This window comes from Pogoniulus pusillus, chromosome W (assembly GCF_015220805.1).
Source record: "Pogoniulus pusillus isolate bPogPus1 chromosome W, bPogPus1.pri, whole genome shotgun sequence".
Lineage (NCBI taxonomy): Eukaryota > Metazoa > Chordata > Aves > Piciformes > Lybiidae > Pogoniulus > Pogoniulus pusillus.
Window position 1 is genome coordinate 8,403,189 of NC_087308.1, and position 12,339 is coordinate 8,415,527.

The following is a 12,339-nucleotide window of genomic DNA, read 5'->3' on the forward strand; positions in this document are numbered from 1 at the left end:
GGGAATGTGTGGGAGAAGCACTCCATAGTAACTGGCCCTGATGCACCTTGCATCCTGGGGATCGACCTTCTCTGGGAAGGGTACTTTAAAGATCCCAAGGGGAACAAGTGGGCTTTTGGCATAGCAGCTGTAGAGACTGCAGACAAAGAGCAGCTGTCTATCATGCCTGGCTTGTCAGATGACCCTTCCATGGTTGGTACCCACAAGGTGGAAGATGTTAGGTTACCCATTGCTTCTCGTGTAGTTCATCGCAGGCAATACCGCGCCAACAGAGACTCCCTGCTACCCATACAGCAGCTGATTCGCCGCCTGGAGCAGCAGCTTGTCATCGGCAAGAGCCACTCACCCTTCAACAGCCCGATATGGCCAGTGCGGAAGGAGAATGGGGAATGGAGACTGACTGTGGACTTCAGAGGCCTGAACGAAGTGACTCCTCCAATCAGCGCAGCCGTGCCTGATATGTTGGAGCTCCAGTATGAACTGGAAACGAAGGAGGCCAAATGGTATGCCACAATCGACATTGCTAATGCCTTCTTCTCCATCCCCATTGCAGAAGAATGTAGGCCACAGTTTGCCTTCACCTGGAGAGGAGTCCAGTACCACTGGAACAGACTGCCTCAAGGGTGGAAGCACAGCCCTGCAATCTGCCATAGCATCATCCAGACTGCACTGGAGAAGCCTGGAGCTCCTGAACACCTGCAGTACATTGCTGACATCATTGTATGGGGTGAGACAGCAGAGGAGGTCTTCGAGAAGGGTGAGAAGATCATTAATATCCTGTTGGATGCAGGTTTTGCCATTAAGAGAAGCAAAGTGAAAGGGCCTGCCAGAGAGATCCAGTTCCTGGGAGTTCGATGGCAGGATGGCCGACGCCACATCCCTATGGATGTGGTGAATAAAGTGGCCACTATGGTGGAACCCACTAACCAGAAGGAGACACAATCCTTCCTGGGGTTTGTGGACTTTTGGAAGATGCACATTCCCGGGTACAGTCAAATTGTGAAACCCCTCTTTGACGTTACAAGAAAGAGAAATAACTTTGAGTGGGGACCTGAGCAGCAGGTGGCATTTGACCAGATCAAACGAGAGGTGGTCCATGCCATGGCCTTGGGACCAGTTCGAAGCGGCCCAAGATTAAGAACATTCTCTATACAGCAGCCGGTGAGAATGGACCTAGCTGGAGCCTATGGCAGAAAGCTCCTGATGAGACAAGAGGCCGCCCACTTGGGTTCTGGAGCAAGGCGTACAAAGGCTCAGAGACCAATTATACCCCCACAGAGAAAGAAATCCTAGCTGCCTATGAGGGAGTTAGAGCTGCCTCTGAGGTGATTGGGACGGAGTCACCACTCCTTTTAGCTCCAAGGCTTCCAGTCCTGACTTGGATGTTTAAAGGGAAGGGTTCAACTCCGCACCATGCCACAGATGCCACTTGGAGTAAGTGGATGGCTCTGATAACTCAGAGGGCTAGGATGGGGACTCTTGAGCGCCCAGGCATTGTAGAGGTCATCACCAACTGGCCAGAGGGCACTGACTTTGGAAAGCCAGCAGAAGAGAAGACAGTGACCCGTGCTGAGGAAGCTCCCCCATACAGTGACCTTCCTGTGGAGGAAAAGGCATATGCTCTCTTCACAGATGGATCCTGCCGCCTGGTAGGCAGCAAGCGGAGATGGAAGGCTGCCGTCTGGAACGCTACACCCAGGGTTGCAGAGGCAAGAGATGGAGAGGGTGAATCCAGCCAGTATGCTGAGGTGAAAGCCATCCAGCTGGCCCTGGACATTGCAGAACGAGAGCAGTGGCCAATGCTATACATCTACACCAACTCATGGATGGTAGCAAATGCCTTATAGGGGTGGCTGAAGGAGTGGAAGAGAAATGATTGGCAGAGAAAAGGGAAGCCTATTTGGGCTGCTGATCTCTGGCAAGACATTTCTGCATGCCTGGACAAACTACCAGTTAAAGTCCGACACATCAGTGCTCACATCCCAAAGAGCAGAGCCACTGAAGAACAGCAGCATAACCACCAAGATGACCTGGCTGCCCACATCTGCCAGATTGACCTGGACTGGAAACACAAAGGTGAACTGTTCTTAGCTCGGTGGGCACATGACTCTTCTGGCCACCAAGGAAGAGATGCCACATACCAATGGGCCTGAGACAGATCCGTGGACATATCCATGGAGGCCATAACTCAGGTTATCCATGAATGTGACATCTGTGCCACCATAAAGCAAGCTAAGCGCATGAAGCCTTTGTGGTACGGGGGACGGTGGTCAAAGTACAGGTATGGGGAGGCCTGGCAGATCGATTACATCACTCTGCCTCGGTCTCGCAGTGGCAAGCAGTATGTGTTAACCATGGTGGAGGGAAGCACGGGGTGGCTGGAAACCTACCCAGTACCTCATGCTACTGCCCGTAACACCATTCTGGGTCTGCAGAGCCACATCCTGTGGAGACACGGTACCCCAGAGAGAATTGAGTCAGACAATGGGACCCATTTCAAGAACCACCTTGTAAGCAACTGGGCAAAAGAGCATGGGATAGAATGGGTTTACCACATCCCCTACTACCCACAAGCTGCAGGAAAGATTGAGCGACACAATGGCCTGCTGAAAACCACCCTGAAGGCTATGGGAGGTGGAACTCTCAGAAACTGGGAGAAGCACCTTGCAGAAGCCACTTGGCTGGTGAACAGCAGGGGATCAGTTAACAGAGCTGGTCCTGCTCAGTCTGTCCTACTGCCCATAGTTGAGGGAGATGGAGTTCCTGTAGTCTGTGAAAGGAATCTACTGGGAAAGACTGTGTGGGTTGCTCCTGCCTCTGGTGGGGGAAAACCTATCAAAGGGGTGGTATCTGCAGAGGGTCCTGGTCACACATACTGGGTAATGCTGGAAACTGGTGTTATCGAGTGTGTCCCTCAGAGAAATCTCTCTTTAGCTGAAAAGGTTTGAAATCTCAGAGTTGATTCCATGTGTTCCAGATATTTCAGGTTATCTGGTATAATAGTTGTATAATAGTTGTATAATATTTGTATCATAGTTGTGTAATGCTTGTATTATAGTTCATAAGGGGTTACAAGTTGTTTTTGTAGTTATACCCTCACCACTACACGGCGTCCAACAGAACCTACATCACAGCAGCAGCTATCCAGCGTCCTACAGCATCGCATCACAACGAGGCGTCCAACCAGAACCCTGCATCTGATTCGTCACTGATGCCCTGCAGTGAGAGACTGTTCCTGATTTCCCTCCAGAGGATGTCTACAGCCATCTCATCTACACCTGTTCCCCTGATGCCAGACACCAAGAGACTGTTCCTGATGTTTTCTTCACAGAGGGAAAAGACTCTTTCCTGAGTTCCAACAAGAACTGTTCCTGTTTCACTGACTTTTCTTCCGTTCCTGTCCTGCTCACACCTCACCAACCTGCACCGGACCAGAGAAGCACATCACCTTGGGATGCCACCAAGGACTTTAAGAACTCTTAACCCATGGACACTTTTTCCCATCTTTGGAGAAGAAGACTGTTCGTAGGAAGGTGGAAGTCGTCTAACCAAGGGGTCGAATGTATAGCGTTAACACTCCGGGGGGGGTATAACCCTGAACCTGACCCTAGGGGTCCTGGCCCCTCCCCAGGGGTGGGCCACACTCCAGGTGATGGTTAGCCCATTCCCCCCACTTCCTGTGGTATAAAAGAGACAGGAGTTTCCTGTCTCATTCTCTTTCCCTGCATTCACTCTTGACCCACACACTCATACTGCATACCAGCACACCATGTGGCAGCCACGAGGCAGAGACACCATCACATTGCTCGGGTTGTATTCACCCCTTTTTGTGTTTTGCTGTTTTCCCTTCCCTATCCTTTGTAAACTTCCCTACCTCCAATACCTTTTCTAAGTTATTGTTAAACTTTTCCTTTTTAACTTCCAAATCGAGTGAGATTGATTTATTTGGGTGTGCTTGCCTCTCTCTCTCCCTGTATCTAATCCCTATCTTTGGGAAAAGGAGGGGGAAGAGGGGAGGGCACTCTATAAATTCTATAAATTGTCATTGGGTCTATTAAATTTATTAGAGTCTCTGGGAACTTGCATTTGAACCCATGACAAGCATTTACTTACAAATTCTTATTAATTATCAATCACCCTCCAGGGCTACGTCACAGCCTATTACAAGTGTCCAATTTTCAGGGGACTCTCTGACCGTGGACTTTGAGGCTGGAATCCTCCTGGCGTCAGGGGATATGAGAGTCTTCCCAGCTTCTGGGGAAAAGACAGTCTCTGACCTTGTTCTCCTGGCGAAGGATGCAATCTCTGCCCTTGTCTCCTGGTTTCTTCTGGATGCTGTGGTGAATAGTCCTAAAGGACGTAAAATGGGCTTAAGCACGTCCTGTCTTGTTTACCTGCCTGTCTGTATTGCAGCCAGAGGCGGGAAAACAGGACAAAAGAAACCCAGGCAACTTAATCTGGTTGCCTGAGAGGGGTTTCATGGGAACCACACCCCTGTCGCGTGGTAGTCGTATGTGCCCCCCATTTTATGGAAGACAACAGCTTGTGGGTTCTTCCATTTTTGAGTCTACTTGGGTGATTGCCGGAGGTGATTGGGTGATTGTGTGGCCAATGAGACCATTAGCCACGGCTGTGGGAAGCTTTCTCCTGCAGCGGAGCATGAAATGTAAACATCAGGCCCTGTGATGAGAAGTGTCCTTGGAGCCTTGAGGCTCCTAGGGGCCTAAGCTGGAAACCATGAGCAACCCACGCACAGCTGTCAGGGGGTGGAATCTGCCGGCCCCCGGGGCGGACGCAGCCCCAAGGGGGGCTGACCCTGGCCAGCCCCCCTGGGTGGTACTCACAGGTTGTTTACCACAGGTAACCTATCTCTGCCTTACACATAACTTGGGGCCAATCTGTACTGTCCACTTCTGCCAGCCCCAGGCTGGCTGGAAACACCTCCTCTGGAGCACTATATAAGACACTGCACTACCCTAATAAAGTTGTACTGATGTACTGATGCACAGATGCCTAGAAGCTGCTGTCTCGAATCGTCAGTACCCCGATCTCGCCTCTCGCCAGCCTCCGTACCCCGACACACGGCCATTACCCTATAAATGGGGGTGAACAGGGGAATAAGGTGCTTGCTGCTCATTCGTTACTCGCTGACCTGCCACTCGCCCGCCCATCACCTCAGCTGCCTCAAGCCACCTCAGCCAGCAGCTGACTCCACTTTGCAGCCCACATGGAATTTGCCACAGGACTTCTGTTGAATATTTTCCTGCCTATGTTTTAGGCCATGGACATTAGGACTAGTGAGTATTCTCCATTCTTTGTTCAAGTTGCTAAAGGATTTTAATCAACCTCACTGTGCTAGTTTGAAGCAGACTAGAATGTTTTTGTGAAAAGAACTAGATAATAGGCTGTGAAATAAAAACAATTGTTATGTCTCCTTCCCTCATCAGTCTCGCTGAGAACAGTGGGAACAAGAAGTAAACATTAGATAACATTCTCCATTTTGTCTCACTCTGCTTTTGCCTTCAGACTGAGCAACATCTCATTAACCTCGCTGCCACTAACCTTCCTTCTTAACCTCTTGGCTGCACCTCTATTCTTTTCTCAAGATTGAGGTAAGGTTGAGAGGGGCAGGGGGAGGTGTTGGGGTGGTTTGAGAACCCCTCCTGGGGACTCAGGTTTCTGGGAGGGGAGTTGTGCTTCTGTATTGTTTATCCTTTGTATATTTCTGTATATAACTGTATATATTGTAAATATCCGCTTGTATATTGTGCTGCTGTAAATAAATAGCTTCATTTATATTCCCGGAGCCTGTCTGAGTTAGCTGGGGCAATTCTAAAATTGTGGGGGGGCAGGTAATAGCCAAATCACCACATCTCTTTATTTGGCACGCAACGTGGGGCTAAATTCATTTGAGTGACTGTTGATTAACTCTGAGAATCAGGATGAAGCTAATTAAGCAGCTGTTGTATCTGTTTGGAGCGTTAGTCTTGATCTGGTTTTGTTTTTTTGGCATTTAGTTGGATAAAAGCTAAAATTGTTGCTTATTTTATTGACTTAGCTTATAAGAAGGCTAAAGCAAAAGTTTCTGATGTTTTTTGGGCCTGGGGTGATTTTATTCTTGGTTATGCAGGTTTAAATGTCACTGAAAACCTTACCAGTAACATTACAGGAGCACTTGTCAATAATATTACAATCAAGCCAGCCACAGCTCTGATGCGAGTAATGCAACCCAGAACTGGGGTGTCAGACGTTTGTCTAGGAAGCTGCTCATGTAAAACTGTGTTGCTATTATTGATTTTTAATCTATGTCTTATGGGTTTAATTTTCATATTAATTTAGAATTATGAGTGAAAAATTCAAAGGTAGTGCCAAAATTAGGTAAGAAAATTTCTGTTTTAAAAGCAACCAGGAAAATTCCTTCCCCACAGCCAGTGTCTATACCACCCTCTCCACATTCTGGGAAGTCTGCCAATGTTACCAGCGGGAATGTAAACAAAAACAATCAGCCGGATTTGGCAGGAGTCCCAGAAGTACGGGCTCAAAATCAGAATGTTTCTGATAACACCAGCTCAGCCAGTTCGAAATCCCATCCAGCAGACCAAAATCCTGTTACCTCTAAGGCAGATCTGAACTCACAAGCTCCAGGTCAGACCCCCAATGATTCAAACCCTCCAGCAGACACGTCAAAGTCTGTTGCTGTGCAGGCTTTTCTGGCACCTGCTAAGGCAAAAGCCAAGACACAGTTTTTGACAAAGTGTGGTTCACAGGAGGATGTAAGAGAGGGGACCTCTGGTGATCAGCAAGAGGAGGAAGAGGAGGCAGTTAGTCTGTGAGACTGAGATACCAACACTCAAATGAGAGGAGCATTGTGAGGTTGGCTGCCAAGAAAGAGGATGGTTCCAATGAGTTTAGGAGTGCTATGAGGAAGGTTCTGTAAGGCCAGGGACCACCAGGTCAAGAGGAGGAAGAGGAGGGCGATGACATCCAAGGCTCCAACGATCCACTCAGAGAGGTCAGGGAAATTAGAAAGGAATACTCAAGGGAATCAGGTGAGCCAATCCTAAGCTGGCTAGTGAGATGCCGTAGCGTTGGTGCTAATGCCCTGCAGGTAGGAGACAAGTCTGCCAAGCAACTGGGACCACTCACTAAGGAGAGTGGAGTGGACAAACACCTAGCAAGTCCTCTTGGTAGGGTTAGCTTGTGGACACGCCTTCTGTTGGCTGTGGCTATGAGATATCCTTCCCGAGATGATTTGCCATGGGCTGCCAAGAAGTGGAACACCATTGAGCAGGGAATTAAGCTTCTGAAGGAGTTTGCTGTGAAGGAAGTGCTTTATGGGGATCATGGCACACATGAGCCTGATGATATTCCTCTTGGAACAGGTCTCATGAAGAAGCTTATTAAGCTTGCTCCTTCATCCTATGCTAACATCTTGGCCAGCAAGTTCCTATCAAGGAGTGATAATGGAAGGTCTATCACTGTTGGTGAATTCACTGACCAGCTCAGGCAGGTAGAGGACAGCTTGTCACATTCTGGCCTAGTCTCTGCCATAAAAACTCTGGGTACAGAGCTTAACGAAGATATTAAGGATGGCATTAAAAACAGTATGAAAGAACTGAAGGAGGATCTCAGAAACATTCCTGCATCATCTGAATGGGTGCATGTTTCTGCAGTCAGGAACAGACGCCCACCTCCTGCAAGGCAATTCCAGCCCAGGAGGAGACAAATTCCACCTAGACATCAGCAATCACGTGCGTCACTGTGGATACTTCTGCGTGACACATACGAGGAAGAACATGAACAAGTGGGATGGTAAACCTACTTCAGCTCTTTCAAAGAGAGTCAGGGAACTGCAGAGTGGCAGAAACAGAGGCAATAATGCCAGAAAAGTAGCTGTCACTTCTTCAGCTCCCGAGAGCAACTGCAATTAGTTCAACAATTGCAATTTTTCCTCACAACAACACCAATCACTGTGTACACCCTACATGCCATGTTCAGCATTAGGGGTGCCCTGCCTCCAGCCAGGAGGAGGAAAGGGATAGTGGAGAAAACCAAATCTACTGGAATGTATTCATTAGTGGCCTGGCAGGTCAAAAGTTGGGAAATACAGGGCTTTAGTTGACACAGGTGCTCAGTGTACTTTATTGCCATCAAATTGCAAAGGGACAGAGTCCATATCTATTTTTGGAATCACTGGTGGATCTCAAGAGTTAACTAAAATACAGGCTGAGATCAGTTTAACTGGTAAAGAGTGGAAGACACATACTATTGTAACTGGTCCTGATGCACCTTGCATTTTGGGAATTGACTTTTTGAGATAAGGTTGTTTCAAAGATCCTAAGGGTCACAAATGGGCTTTTGGAATAGCATCTGTAGAGATTGAGGATGGTCAATTGAAATTGTCCAGTGGACCTGAACTTTCTGATGAGTCTGCAGTTGTGGGACATCATGACATAGAGGATCTGGTGGTGCCAATTGCTACTCAAACTGTTCACCACAGGCAGTACAGAACTAACCGTGACTCTTTGTTGCCCATTCATCAGCTGATTCGTCAACTGGAGAGTCAGGCTGTCATCCAGAAAGCTCATTCACCTTCCAACAGTCCCATCTGGCCTGTGCGTAAAGCCAACGGCGACTGCAGACTCACAGTAGACTTTTGTTCCCTCAACGAGGTGACGCCACCCATGAGTGCAGCTGTGCTGGACATGCTGAAACTCCAGTACGAGCTGGAATCGAAGGAGGCTAAATGGTATGTAACCATAGACATTGCAAATGCTTTCTTCTCTATTCCCATAGCAAAGGAGTGCAGGCCTCAGTTTGCATTCACCTGGAGAGGAATCCAGTACCAGTTCAACCGTTTGCCTCAGGGGTGGAAACACAGCTCAACCATCTGTCACTCAGTCATCCACAATGCACTGGAGAAAGGTAAAGCTCCAGAGCACATCCAGTACATCGATGACATCATTGTGTGAGGCCAAAGTGCTGGGGAAGTCTTCGAGAAAGGTAACAAAATCATTGACATTCTGTTGCAAGCAGGTTTTGCCATTAAGAGAGACAAGGTCAAAGGACCTGCCAAAGAAATTCAGTTTCTGGGAGTGCGGTGGCAGGATGGTCGCCGTTACATTCCTCAGGATGTGATCAACAAAGTCTCTCCCATGGCAGTTCTCACCAGTAAGAAGGACACACTTTCTTTTCTTGGTGTGGTGGGATTTTGGAGACTACACATTCCTGGTTTCAGTCAGATTGTCAAACCTCTGCATGATGTGACTCGTAAGAGAAAAAATTTCGAGTGGGGACCTGAGCAACAAGCAGCCTTTGATCAGATCAAACGAGAAATAGTCCATGCAGTGGGCTTGGGACCTGTGAGATCTGGTCCGGACATTAAGAATATTCTGTACACGGCTGCCAGTGACAATGGTCCAACTTGGAGCCTTTGGCAGAGAGCTCCAAATGAGACACGTGGTCGTCCACTTGGTTTCTGGGGACGAGGCTACAGAGGTTCAGAGATAAATTACACCGCAACAGAGAAAGAGATACTAGCAGCCTATGAAGGGGTGAAAGCAGCTTTGGAAGTGATTGGAACTGAGTCACAATTGCTTTTAGCTCCTAGACTGCCAGTTCTAAACTGGATGTTCAAAGGCAAAGGTTCATCACCACATCATGCCACAGATGCAACCTGGTCTAAATGGATGGCTTTGACAACCCAACGAGCACGAATGGGGAATCTTGATCGTCCTGGTCTGGTGGAGGTGATCACCAACTGTCATCTTGTTGGGAACAAGCAAAGATCCAAGTCAGCAGTCTGGAGTCCTACCAGGAGAGTTACCGAAGCGAGAGATGGAGAAGGAGAATCCAGTCAGTTCGCTGAGGTAAAAGCTGTTCAACTTGCTCTTGATGTGGCTGAATGTAAAAATTGGCCTATCCTTTACCTCTACACTGACTCATGGATGGTAGCCAATGCTGTATGGAGTCGGCTAAAGGACTGGAAGAAGAATGGTTGGCAGAGGAAAGGAAAGCCTATTTGGTGTGCTGATCTATGGCAGGACATTGATGCACGGCTGGAGAGAACTCCAGTGAAGGTGCGACATGTAGATGCACACATGCCTAAGAGCAGAGCCACTGAGGAACATCAACATAACCAGCAGGCAGACCAAGCTGCTAAGATTTCTCAAGTTGATACTAACTTAGATATTGACCTTGATTGGAAACACCAAGGTGAACTGTTCTTAGCTCGGTGGGCCCATGACTCATCTGGACATCAAGGCAGAGATGCAACATACCGGTGGGCACACGATAAGTCAATTGACTGGTCCATGGATGCTATCACCCAAGTCATCTATGACTGTGACATTTGTGCTGCTCTTAATCAGGCTAAGTGAATCAAGCCCTTATGGTATGGTGAGAGGTGGTCAAAGTACAAGTATGGTGAAGCCTGGCAGATTGATTACATCACTTTACCTCGATCCCATTCTGGCAAGCAGTATGTGTTAACAATGGTAGAGGCCAGCACTGGATGGCTGGAAACCTATCCAGTTCCACATGCTACTGCACGCAACAGCATTCTTGGCTTGGAGAGACAAATCATATGGAGACATGGAACTCCAGAGAGAATCGAGTCAGACAATGGCACTCATTTCAAGAACAATCTTGTGAAAACCTGGGCCAAAGAGCACGGTATTGAATGGATCTACCATATACCCTACTGTGCACCAGCTTCAGGGAAGATTGAACGCTACAACGGTTTGCTGAAAACCACCCTAAAAGCCATGGGGCGTGGAACTCTGAAAAACTGGGACAAACATTTAGCACAAGCTACCTGGTTGGTAAATAGTAGAGGTTCAGTAAATAGAGCAGGACCTGCACAATCAATCTTGGTCCAAACAGTAGATGGTGATAAAGTTCCTGTTGTACGTGAGAAGAATCTGTTAGGGAAAACTGTTTGGGTATTTTCTCCTTCGGGCGAAGGGAAACCTGTCCGAGGGGTGGTGTCTGCTGAAGGTCCTCGTCATACATACTGGGTAATGCAAGGTGTGGCCGTTTGAGCTGATCCTCTAGCTCAGACATAGGGGAGAGATGAACATTCCAGGGATAGGCCACATAAATGGCAACAATAGATAAATTATTATAATTTCATTGGAGCATCAAGAACTTAATGTCTAGAAGCTCAGTTTGTTCTGCCCCTTCTCCCGCTGGCTTCGTCTGCTTCAGCTTCGCCTATCTTCCCCGGCTGCTATTTTGGCTACTGCTGCTTCTGCTGCTTCGCTGCCACTTGACCCCTCCGCCATCTCCCTTAAGGTTATTGTATTGTTTTTTTCCCTTCCTTCCTTCTCTAGTTATTATCTCTCTTTACATTGTTATACTTATACTATAAGAAAATACAATTTCATCTTTCCCTGACTTTCAAAAAAGTAGGGGGGTTTGTGTTGTGCATTTTCTTCCTGGGGGAGGGATCAGCCTAAACCTGGGACACAAGGGAATGGTGAAATCCAATGTATTCCACATAGAAATCTAACCTTAGCTGAGAGAGTTTAAATTCAGAGTGTCTAATACAAGCTGTTAGGAGTTTTCTGTTCTAGGTAACATCGGAGTCCAACACTGAAAGAATCTACGGGAGAATCTATAGTATGTGAGCACGATCCCAACGTCACCTGGGAGTCCCTGTTCTTGTCTCATCTGTGAGAAGACAAACTGTTCTGAACTTTTGAATCACCTACATCTGATTGAAGTGTGAACTGAACTTGTATATATTGTTTTATTGTAAATATTGGTTTAGATTAGATCGGACAATTCTCAGTGATGCTCTAAGTAGACAGGGGTGGATTGTGCTAGTTTGAAGCAGGCTAGAATGTTTTGGTGAAAAGAACTAGATAAGAGACTGTGAAATAAAAACAATTGTGATGTCTCCTTCCCTCATCAGTCTCGCTGAGAACAGTGGGAACAAGAAGTAAACATTAGATAACATTCTCCATTTTGTCTCACTCTACTTTTACCTTCAGACTGAGCAACATCTCATTAACCTTGCTGCCACTAACCCTCCTTCTTAACCTCTTGGCTGCACCTCTATTCTTTTCTCAAGATTGAGGCAAGGTTCAGAGGGGCAGGGGGAGGTGTTGGGGTGGTTTGACAGCCCCTCCTGGGGACTCAGGTTTCTGGGAGGGGAGTTGTGCTTCTGTATTGTTTTTCCTTTGTATATTTCTGTATATAACTGCATATATTGTAAATATCTGCTTGTATATTGTGCTGCTGTAAATAAATAGCTTCATTTATATTCCCGGAGCCTGTCTGAGTTAGCTGGGGCAATTCTAAAATTGGGGGGGGGGCAGGTAATAGCCAAACCAC